The sequence below is a fragment of the Hippoglossus stenolepis genome, chromosome 8, assembly GCF_022539355.2.
Source record: "Hippoglossus stenolepis isolate QCI-W04-F060 chromosome 8, HSTE1.2, whole genome shotgun sequence".
NCBI classification, from domain to species: domain Eukaryota; kingdom Metazoa; phylum Chordata; class Actinopteri; order Pleuronectiformes; family Pleuronectidae; genus Hippoglossus; species Hippoglossus stenolepis.
Window position 1 is genome coordinate 7,285,656 of NC_061490.1, and position 12,308 is coordinate 7,297,963.

The 12,308-nt window shown below is 39.1% G+C and overlaps 1 protein-coding gene across 1 annotated transcript in view; it reads left to right on the plus strand.

Annotated features, from left to right (window-relative positions):
- tsnare1 (T-SNARE Domain Containing 1) overlaps positions 1-12,308 on the plus strand; it is a 145,487-nt gene that overhangs the window by 108,238 nt on the left and 24,941 nt on the right. The gene's annotated exons all lie outside the window — the stretch shown is intronic.

Genomic DNA, 12,308 nt, shown 5'->3' on the forward strand with positions numbered 1-12,308 from the left:
TCTTTTCACAGTTTTGGAAAAGATGGGTTTTGTGATTACTGGCATGAGTGATATCCGCCTGGTAAATAAAGTTTTTTTTTAATAGGAGTGTGATTTAAGTTCAGGAAATGTAATTGGAATTGAATTCATATTTTTTTTCTAAATTAACATGGACTTCATATCAGCAGCCGCTCACTGTGAAAACGTTTGCTGGGCAGTTTCCAGTGCGTGTGATGACTGTAGTGATTTCTGTCCATCTCCACATGCTGCTGCTCCACTAGTGAGCGAACAAATAAGCGAATGGCAACAGCTTTCCCATTAATTGTCATTTCATTATCTTAAGGGGAGCTGAGCCGTGACCGAGCTCACACTGAGCAATTTAGCTTTCCGCCAATCCAGGCAGCCTCTGTCATTGCAGAGCGGCTGAATGTAAGAAAAACAACAAAGGAGGAGACAGAGAGACGGGCACAGAGTCCGACAGACAGACAGGACAACGGATGTGAAGACAGACGAGTACAGATTCTGCACAGTCCCATGTTCACATCAAACCTGAGCAGATCACTGTAAAAAATGTACAGACTTTGCAGTTTATACAAACACTACATGTTCAGAACATCTAATACCGGATTCGACACGACTTCTGAAGGTGTCCTGTGGAATCTGGCATCAAGACCTTAGCAGCAGAATTGTATATAGTTAATTCAAATAATATTTCACCCTGTAAAATATTGATGTTTGTACATGTGATATCCAATTCACAGATTAATATAATAACTACAAACTTCAATTATGATTAAGAATTAACTTAATAAGTACAACCACAATCACAAATGATTGATCGTTAAGTTAATGTGGAGAGGGCAGTATTCACTCTTGTGCTACTTGAAATAGACAATGTTACAGTCCCATGATTGACTGGTGTACCTGACCTCCAACCTCTCACATCATCAGGGATTTGCTCCAGCTTAACCCTCAATAGGATCTGCAGGATAGCTAATGGATGGCTGGATGATAATAATAATGTCATATATTAGGGGTATGAGGGGGTATCAATTCCAATAAATTCCAGAAATCTCTGTCTGTATGTGGAAGCATATCTCCTTTCATCTCATCGGCTCCACACATGGCATGTGTATTGTCAATGGCAAATTTGGTGTGATCTACTGAAAAACTGAATTCCCTGAGTCAGATTTCGCGTGGCTAACACACCTGCTCAGGTCAAGTGACCCACTTTATCAGTTAAGACCTTCCTACACTGCTGGGCCATAGGAAACAGTCCCCTCCTGCATTGGTGTATATGATGATAATCATCCTCCTGTATTCTTTGAAACTTGGCGGGATATGTAGAAAAAAAAAGGTTGTGGTTGCTTCACTGTTCATCCAGTTGCTCAGAGTCCATTGGTAGTGACATTAAAGTTGTTGTTTCATCTTAAATCATATCAGCTAGACCACAGAGTGAAAATAACATCTTCCTGTCCAAACTATACACTGTGATATACAGTATGTCAGTTGTAATCTGGATCTATCCAAGTTATCCAGTTGCAGGAGCAGTCATGTGCAGGAAAAGTATGTAAACACAATTTCGTTGGGCAGGCAAACACTATAAAGTCATGCACATAACAAGACCACAAAGACACGTAACTTACAGTTAGTTCACTCAATGTGGGCCACAGCAGTGACTGTGTGCTTCGACTTTCTACACCTCCAGGGAGCTGGTTCCACCTTCTCTGCTTCCATTTTCATTTAGTTATCTCCAAAAAAGAAAAGCAAAAAACACGAACAGAGCATCGCCCAACAAGGTTCAACGGGTGTTTACTGTTTCTGCAGGACCGGCTGTTGTGTTACAAACTGGTGCTGTTGCTCTGGTATGAATCTGTGAGATAACCACCTGCCATTCATTTGAATTCACAACTGATGTTTTAAATGCTTTCAGTACTTTTACTTTCACTGACTTTACATTACCGTACTTCAAGTGAAACGTCCCTTGTGGCTGACACTTCAACTGAGATTTCATGTGCTTTCATCACTTTAACTGAAACTGCCGTTATCTATTACATGTGGCATTATGGCAGGATTTAATATGTACTCGTAAAGGGGTAACAGCTCCTACTGAAGCAAATTTAGATAATTTAATTAAATGGATCACTCTCATATAAGAAGCCATGATATCCAATTCAATGGATCCTCATTCTATACTTCAAAGGAACATACAGGCAACAACTGGTTCCGAATTAAGGAAAGTTATTTGCAATTATCTACTAAGATAAATGCAATGACTGATAACTAATCAAAGATACAGTCAGGGGGCTGAAATGAACAATAAGATAACTTGAATGATGGTAAAAGATAATAACGCCATGCTTAGGCGAGGCATTGTATGGTGATAACAGATGATGGAGTTTTGATGAAGGAAGATTTTAAAGATTCAAATTATTGTAACGGTATCAACCCAGTCATTAATAACAGGATAGAAATAATTGGCTTTGTCTACTTCAGTTAGTGCTGATGTACCGTTGAGACTTCCTTGGCTGAGACCCAGACAGAAGTTGCCACAGGCCAGAACCCTCACATTGAATCGAGGTAGCAAACTACAAAGCTTTGCTAAGACTAGAAACTGACTGGACAAGACAAACCCAGTGTTTCCAATCCAAGTTACTAAAATGAAAAGATACTATGTCACTGTTCTTGCTCTTGATTTGGCTCGGAAAAGAAGCAAAGAACCACCCAACTTTCAATCAATGCATGGGAGCTACGAAGTAAATTGAATACACAATTATCAGAAATGCATCGTCTCAACACAACATATGTCACTTGGTATCATCATGGTTACATATGCAGTTGGCTCAGACCTCACAATACTTATCTCAACTTTCCTGAGGCCTAAAAAGATGCCAATTGCACCTAATTACTTTAAACCTGTTGAGGAATTATTCTCTATATTCGAGCATCATTTTCTTATTGTTTCAGATACTGTTTAAAAGAGGAGCCTCTGGTTTTCAGTCAAGATTAGAATGTGGTGTCATTTAGAAGAACTATCTATGTTCTGTCCCATTAGGGTGGGAGGAAACAGGAGGGGATTTAGTAGAGTTTTCACGGGTGTCTAACAATGGCGTGAGGAACGGCTAGCACCTCAGTGATAGTCCTTTACCGTTATCTTTTCGGAGGCAGTTAACGCTCAGTTATTGATCAGACGTGATTCCTTATTGGGAAATCTGATTATTTTGAGAGTTTGCTCCCATTTGCTTTGTGTCCAGTCTTCATCCATCAGACTTCTATCGTCAGTCTCTGACATTCTAGAAGTTGCTCTTTCCTGTCAGTCAGTTTTTTTTCTGTGTTCCATATCAACCTGATGTTTGGTTGTAGGTGAACAAACAAGCTGGCTATCCCCTCTATGAACTCTCTAATGGATCTTAGGCCAGGTATTTCTGCTTCACGTCATTTGACATCCTCCCACAATCTCCTTTCAACTTTGAATTGAAAGCTTTTCCATCTGCTTTAACTGCTTGTACATGAACTGACACTGAAATGAACTTAAAGTGTTCAGTGGAAAATTCAGCTACTTTATATTTGATAGATTAACAAACATTTCCGATGCCATCAATTCCTACAAAGAGGAGTGACACTTCAACTGTGTTCTGTGGAAACATTTCTGCATCCACCACTTTACTAGATGTAAACCAAAAATTACAGTTTGTTTTCAAATGGTGTTTTCAGCACATCAGTACAGATGTTAATATTCTGCACAATTCTGCACAATTCTTCTACTTTTCATTTATTTTTTTTGTGATATATTTGTCATAGTCACTGGAATTTAAATTGAAGTTTTGTGGTTGTAAGAGATGCTTGACAGATCTCTTATGCAGGATTGGAATTTTAATCCCCCCCATCACAAATGAGAAAGATGCTGCTTAGACTGGAATGGTTGGTCGAGGGAGTGGTGGTAGGTTTCTGCTTATCAAGTGGATACACCCATTCCTGGATATTTCAATGTACATATCAACGAACCTCAGCGTTCCGGGTTCACAACCTAGACGTGATCCACTTAACTGAGGGCCCAGGTGTAGTATTTTATCTTCATCCAGAGCGACTGACTGCTCTTTTCAGCAGCTCTAAGCCATCTGTTAGTGGATCTTCCCATCTCCTGGAGTAGACTTGTTGCTGATGTGGCTACAATCCCTCTGCAGCCTATGTCAACTGCCTGGAAATCTTTTACCCAGCCATGTTGTTGCGTGTTAGTGGCCAGCTCCACATACCTCAGTTACTTGAACTGGTAAGACTCCTCAATAACACCCTTCCAGAGGGCTTTGTTGTAAAGCACTTTGTAACTTGTATTGAAAGGTGCCATACAAATAAAGTTATTAAAGTTATTAGTACTTCAAGCTTGGAGATATACACATACTAGAGTGAGGCAGACCATAGAAGTCTGGTCTGAGGTTGGCTGTGGCCACTGAGCCGAAGCAAAGCCTGAGCTTAAGTTTGCTGCCATCTTCCAGTCATGTGCACCGCCCAGCTGCCCAGTGTCCAGTCTTGATGCTGCAAATCTGGCAAGGCACTCACCTTCCTGGACTAATGCTGTTACTGGCCAGGACATAATGAGCAGCCCTGATGGTGAAGCTCACACGTCTTCATCTTATCAAAATTAAAATAGTTTTGTTGTTTTCAGTAGAAATTATGCACATGAACAGTAAACAAATGTGAAATAAAAAATCTCTAGAAGATGACAAAGCCACAATTAATTATGCATTTGTTGTGATTTAAAAGTCTGAATAAAGATAGACTTTTTGTGTTGTCGAGCTACAGACCTGATGGCTTTAGTGATTTCAAGTCAAAATAAATCTGAAATACTCAAGACTACTCGCGGCTGATGTGAACAGTTATTACCAGTCGGTAGCTTGTATTTACCCAATCTCAAGTGAATGTAGCGTGAAGTTAATGGCACGATTGTGATCACATAAAAACGAAGGAAGAGCATGAAAAAAAGCGACAGAACACTTTACAAGTCTAAGCACTGATATAGCCTTGAACACTGGTCGACATGCACTGCTGCATCTCCGCCGATGGTCAATTAAGAGCGGATGTCATTTTCTTCTCGTGCCTCCCCTTGTCTTCTCACTTTACATTGAAAATAAATTAAATCTATAATCCATTATCTGGCGGCAGATTACTCTGCCTGCTGCAAGTTTCTCTAGTTGCTGCAATGTTTTATCACCTCATCTATGTTCAGTGGACCACAATGAACTCTGATTGTTGATTGCTGCACAAGATTGCTTATAATTACCATCATGTTGTAGCAATTTAGTGAGGAAAAACTGAAGCCTTAAAAAGTACAAAATAACGGAATTAATTATTGATTTGACAGGGGGGTGGGCTCCATGCTGATGTCATTGGTGAGGCTCTAAAGTCCATCCGTCTTTAGAACTGAAAATTGATCTCCTTGTGAGTGACTACATCCCTCTCAGATGTGAAAGAAAAAATCTATTTAACACAGTTCTCGTGTGGCTAAATTGAGGATAATATGGAGTGCTGGCTATTGTGTTTGTGAAAGGGACAAAGGGAGAGGTAGGGGAAGAAAAAGAGATAAAAGAAAGCTTGTAAATTAATGGGTAGACGTATGAATGGACCCATCCACACAGAGACACATACAAATTGTTGCCCTTTTGACAAATAAGATAATGAAAAAGAATAACGTAATCACAATGGTAAAGCTCTGAATGATCACTGCACTCAGAATAGGGGGTGGGCTAATACTAACAGATTGCAGGGAAACTGTCTTTCTCTTCAGTCACTCTTGTCCAACTCCCTCTGAACTCTGCATGCCACTTTGAAGGATGTGTAGTATATGTTTGTAGGGGGATGTCAGTGACCCTCCTCTGGCTCGGCCCACATAAGCCACAGCTGGACTGAGCTTTTTGAAGAGGGGAAAGGAAACCTGAGTTCAAATAATAAGTGGATACATCCATTAGATCGGCATATTATCAGTAGAGCCTAGGGGAAAGAAACATATTCATCCCAAATACGGTGACAGATTTAAATACAATAAAAGATCATTAATCAGCAGGGATAATTTCTCTTGGGAGTGTGATGTGTGGATGAGTGATAGTTTGATCTGGCTTCTTACCAGAGGGTCAGTGGTTTCAATCCCAGTCTTACCCATTCCAAAAGCCAGTGTGTCCTTGGGCAAGATACTGAACTCCAAATTGCCTTTTCATAGAGAAAGCGCTGCACATAGATACTGTATGAATGTATGAATTTGCATGTGAATGGATGAATGGCTGTAACAACTGTACTGTGAAGGGCTATATATATATACAAACCATTTGCCATTCGTAATGGCCAGGAGGCTGAGAGTCTTTGGGACTATAACAGTGAATAAATGTAATAAACATGACACAATCAAGCTGAGAGGATGCTTTGGAACAAATAAATAGTATCAACCATCATTATAATACTAGTGTGGTAGAACTCTTGTAAAGATACAACTTATCATGTAGTATCTTTCTCTTTACTTTTATAAGTTTGAAATTAGTATGAATGCTTACTTAGTGTTTGTTGCCGCTGCTTATTGATAACTGAAATTTTGTCAGAGTACTGACAACTATAATTGTGTAACAGGTTTTTTTAATTAAATGAGAAAATAGGTTTATGTTCTATAATCTACAAAATGGCATTAAGTTTGTTTAGGTTTGGTGCCAAAATACCTTGTTCAGTGGTTCAATAGAGTAAAATACACTTGGTCCCTTTCAAACCCTCCAAAGGAACTCAGACCCCTCTGAAGCGAACCGTACTTTAAGTTGCTTTAAGTTTGCGTCGCGGTTCGCTTAACTTTTGCATTGTGAGCACAAAGTGCTCCAGGTTTGCTTCACATTTTGCCATTGTATTGAAGTGAGCCTGAACAGTGATGCATCGATGCAGTGACCGAACAAAATCAATTCAGGTTTTCCGCTACATTAATTTTGTAGCAGTGTCCCACCACTGCATTATTATTACTTACACTAATATAGCATCAGGACAGACGCACATTATACGTCCGGTTGCCTTTTACCGTGTCGGAGTCTGCTTCCTGATCACTCCCCCGCTGACCTGTGCTCACTTTACACTTAAACAATTAACACCTTCACTAATCAGAAGTTATTATGACATGTACAGCATTTGAAGTTTACTTTGTGTTTGTTTGATTCACGCTTGAGTTTAAGAGACACGTATTTCACTGCAAAAAAACAGTCCAAGGTTTTGTACACACACAATTATTCCTGCCATACACAATACAAGACGCGCACAGCAAGGACATCAGGGTTAAAGTGAGCGGAACGATCTGGATTTATGATCCGACATCATCGATTAATAATTAAAGAAATGTGATTGTGTTTGTGTGAAGAGGAACAGAGATGAGCAGACACACACACGAGTGATTAGAAAAGAGCAGAGGAGCGGAATCACTTGTTCGACAGCGCTGAGATAATAACTAATTCACTATTGACGAGTGGGGGGCACTTTCTAGTTCAGAGAGTTTTCAGATTTAGTTCAGATTTATCTGAATGATTGTGTTAATTAATGAAAAAGCAGCCATGTGCAATAACATAGAAGATTGAGGATGTGATGCAATGAGAATTGAATCATGAACAGGTGAATTGTATTCGTACCGTGAGGCTAGTGAAGATTCACACCTCTAGTAGGAATGTTATAATCCTTATGTCGAAACAGGCCTTTTCTATCAGTGTGGGCTAATTTAACTAAATAATACATGATTGTGGATAGGACAAGTGTGGCAGCAGCCAGGTGAAAACTACCCATAATCCAAAGCAGTAAAGATCTGTGTAACTGTGAAGTAGGTATTGTGTGAACAGAAAGAGAACTGAGTCCTCCTTCAAATGAACTGTCATGTAAACACAAAATAACAGAGTCCATTTGATGTTGGTCCACTTCAAGAGGACTGAGTTTGGTTCATTTAAAGAGAACTATATGTGACAACACCCTAAGGTCAAATGACCGTTATTGCCTTGGTAACGTTAATGATAGCTCAGGTAATTACATCTTTCAATTGGTCATGGTACACCCAAAAAACATTTAATCCTACTTTTGGTAGGGTATGCAAAACAAACTGTGCTCATGTTACTTATCATTTCTTCCTATATGGTCCTTGTTCCTGTGTCATTGGAATGGCTCCTCACTCACACTCTCCTGTTCTCTCTTGCTTGGTGTTTCTTACGTTTAGCTACTCTTCTGCCTCCTTTAGCAATAATGGGATGTTTAATAACTACTTCATTTGCTGTGATGCAAGTGAGTAAATTTGAAGCATGACTTTGCACTGTTGGAATACCAATAGTGTTTTATCCTATTATTAGCTATTCCCCATCAGTGCAGGCCAAACCAGTGGGTGCCTTTTCTTGGGTGTGAGACTTGTGAGCAATGATTTTATGTATATATATCCGTATGCCATCTTTTAAACACTGAGTGTCGAGGTGATGTCCAGCAAACAATGTGGCTATATTAGACAATTGGTAGACTCTGTGGGAAGAGATTCATTAATTCACTCTACATTTTAAATAAAACTTTGTCAAAATCAAGAAAGTTATTTCATAGATTTATTGAAGTTGAGACAAGGGAGCAGAGTTGCCTGCTTCTCTCTATGCTTCTCTGCAGTCACCCAACCAAAACTCCATACAGGAGCTGCCCCTGACCACCTAACTTAATTAAATCAACAGTAAACAAAGGAGATATACATTAAAACCTAATTAAGTTAAAGACATAACAGAACAAAGGACAATTAAATGTGGAATATTAAATCCATTTCATGTCTTTAGAAGTCAATGATTGAATAACTGATCCTCAAACTGATTATTCTGTATTACTGGTTGCAGAATGTGTATGTTAGTATTAACAGTTAATACCGTTTATACCCTACAGGGCTTTGCTGCGCTGAATAAGCCAGTGATAATTAGCATGTGGATTTGGGTGCAGCACTGTATGACCCTGACTTCAGACACTTGAGTTTGAAAGATATACAGATTTACTATAGCTCCAACACTAATAACCATTTACAGATCAGTGTAGAAAACATTTCGCTGCATCTTTTTCATCTAATTTTATTTCTGAGAGTCTTTGATTAAAATGTCAAATGTTATCAGTGACATGTCACATCACCTGTTTGTTTGAGAGAAAACTTGCACCCTTTTACATCACTGTACAACCATGAGGGAACTGAATGTTTACTCAGTTTAAACAGAGTGAGATATCTTTAGAAATTAAACAAATTTTAAAGCCTTGCCCTTAGTCCCCTCAGACCCAAGATGGTAAATTCAAACATTTCAACTCGTATATTGTCCACTGGCCCTTTACTCAGATATTTTATAATTCTCAGTTTTAGAGCTTAATACAGATAAAGTAATTATGGTGAGTTCAACTCTTACATTGATATTGAAACCCACAGCCTTAGCAGTGTATTCAATTCACCAGAATAAATTGGCTTCTCTTAACATGTAAATGAATCCACTCACTGCAACCTCACTCTGACATATGACATCCAAACTTCAAACTTAATAGTATTTCATCTAACATTGTGTGATTATTTTTCAGTGACCTTTGTTACCAAATTCAATTTTGTTACAAAAAAAAAGATTTTAAGGTTTCAGTTATTAAACCTCTGCTTCAAAAGCCTACTCTTGACCCAGATGCTTAAGGCAACTGTAGACCAATATCCAACCTCCCTTTTATTTCTAAAATCCTTGAAAAGGCAGTTGGAAATGAGTTATGTGACTATTGACAAAGAAATGGTTCGTATGAAGATTTTCGGGTCAGGATTTAGAGAACATCATTGCACAGAAACAGCACTGGTGAAAGATGGTAGGGGTTGCATGGCTCCACCCCCAGCTGCTCCAGAGTTTGTTGAAGTACCCTTGAGTGAGTCACTGAACCCCTAACTGCTCCTGATGCTCTGTTATCAGTGTGTTACTATGTGACTGAGACATACATTGTGGAAGACTTGCAGTGGAAGGCACTATATAAATGCAGTCTATTTGCCATCTTCTATTGGCCACAGATGACTGACCTGTCTCTTGTCTTTACTGTTAATCATAGGCTTGTTGTTTTGATTAAGGGAACAGTCGGCAGGTTTAAGTCATCCTCACTTGATAGATTCCAGTTTTTCCTGTTAGCGACTTCCATGCACACAAAGGTTAGTGATGGAGTTCCACAGGGATCTGTGCTGGGACCAATAAGTCTCACCTCATGTACGATTTAGGCAATATTATCAGGAAGCATCACACAAACTGTTTAACTGAACTAATCAGGTATTCAAACTCTAGTAATGTCTTAGATAACCTGTTTTTACCTCTTGTACTTGTCCCCCAAAAAACGATCTAACAAAAAAATTATGATCTGATCAGTTTGTTAATTTTGATTACCTTCACCTCCATTTCTAATGTAAGGAACTTTAGAGTTATATTTATTTGTCCATTGACTCACACATAAAACATGTCTCTGGCCCAGCCTCATCTCGTCAGTGCTATATTCTGAAATTTCGTAGTGTCTCCCAATAACTCAGTGAAGAGCTGTTCTGAAATGTTCCAAGAGCTTCAGTAGAGGAGAAGATGTTATAATGCATCTATAATGCCATGGACAATGCAGAGACACAGTATCAGAAAGTGACTAGGACTAGATGTTTGGCATGCTAGAAGAAGAAAAGAAGTAACACAAATAGAACCTAAACTAGAGTTAACATTTGCACCAGTGAAGAGTGCTCTTGGTGAGTAAAGGAATCAAGATAAAAAATTGAAAAAACAATTGCATTAGACAACAAGACAATTAGTGTTGCCTCATACATAAAACTGATTAAAACAAAAACCTTAATCAGAGACTAAGGAAAAAACGAATTACCAGGGACCATCAAAAAGTGATTCATGGACAGTGAAGCACAACAGAAATGAGGTTTAAACAACAAAGTTTGGGGACAAACCTCACAGGAATGATTGCTTAGCAGGAAAGAAAAGATTAATAAACTATGTATCAATTTATGTGAATGGTAGTAACAGCAGTTTCTTTAAAAGTATGCCTTCATCTGCATTTCTGACATGGAATAGAATAGAATGGTCATCTCTTGTGGACAAATGGTAAATGTGCTGTTGAGTGGTAAAGGCTCTGTTGATTTTGAGTGACTGTCCCTTGACACCAAAGAAACCATAGAAATTGTTTGCAAAATTTGGAAGCAAGTGTCTGCCAGCTTGAAAGCCACAACAGTGACTCTGTGACAGCTGTAGTACAAAGCCAGGTTACGCCACACTGCTGGTGGCCCAATCCATTTGAGTCCTGCACACACTCATACATACACAAACAAAGTTGTGACGTGAAAGGCACTTTAAAGCTTCCCCTGTTGAATTTGGCGTGATTGTACACAGCACGCTTTGTTCTGAGCTTGGTTCACCTTTCTTGCTGAAGGTTAATGCTCAGTAGCAGCAATAAAGATGCCTTTGTGAATCAGAAAATATTTAATCTGTCTTTTATGTATCTAAGGTTGGGATCCTTTTTCCTATCAAGGGCCATTTATTTTTTTTATAACATCTTTTTTGGGTCATACTAAATCATCGGGCCATGCTGTACGTCACACTTGTCTTTCTAATGCAGTGACTGCTTCTCTTTCGCAAAAAGTCTGATGTCAGATAGTAGTGATAATATTGATGCTCCCCGCAACTGGTTAAGCTAAACCAACGTGCTCAAACAAATCCTCACTCCTGGTACGTTATGCATTGCATGCAAAGACAATAATTGCCCCTCGTATCCAGCCCAGCAGTGATCACACATGCATTGACAAGATGGCTACTTGGAGAGTATTTATGATGGCAGGTCATCATAGTGCAGGACATGCACTGAAACTGGAAATTTCTTGTGTCCTTCAGTGTTTTTTCAATATCTTATGTCAGTATATCAGTACTCGGATGTAGGACGGTATTTTTGAGTAAAAACTCACACTTTTTTACTTTGTGTGATTCTAGCAGCTCCTCCGCAGCAACAAGAGACTCCTTCACAAATTAGCCTCCTGAAACCTCATTCAGAAGGTAGACCTTATTCATAGCTGTTAATCTGGTGAAGGCAAAAAAATGCTGCTTAACATTGTCGCTGTCAGAATGTGTTTTCGAAAAAGCTTCTTGTTGGGCACTTTGGGCCTTTAAAATCATTGTGATCATGCCCCCATAAAACCATACAATGGCTCGGCTTCAATTAAAAAAATGTTTGTGTCTTCCATTCTGCAATTGCCTTTAATTCATTAACAGTAAACTGCGATGCTTGTCAGCTATGTGCTCCATTCACCCTGACCACTATCTGACTGCACTTTGACA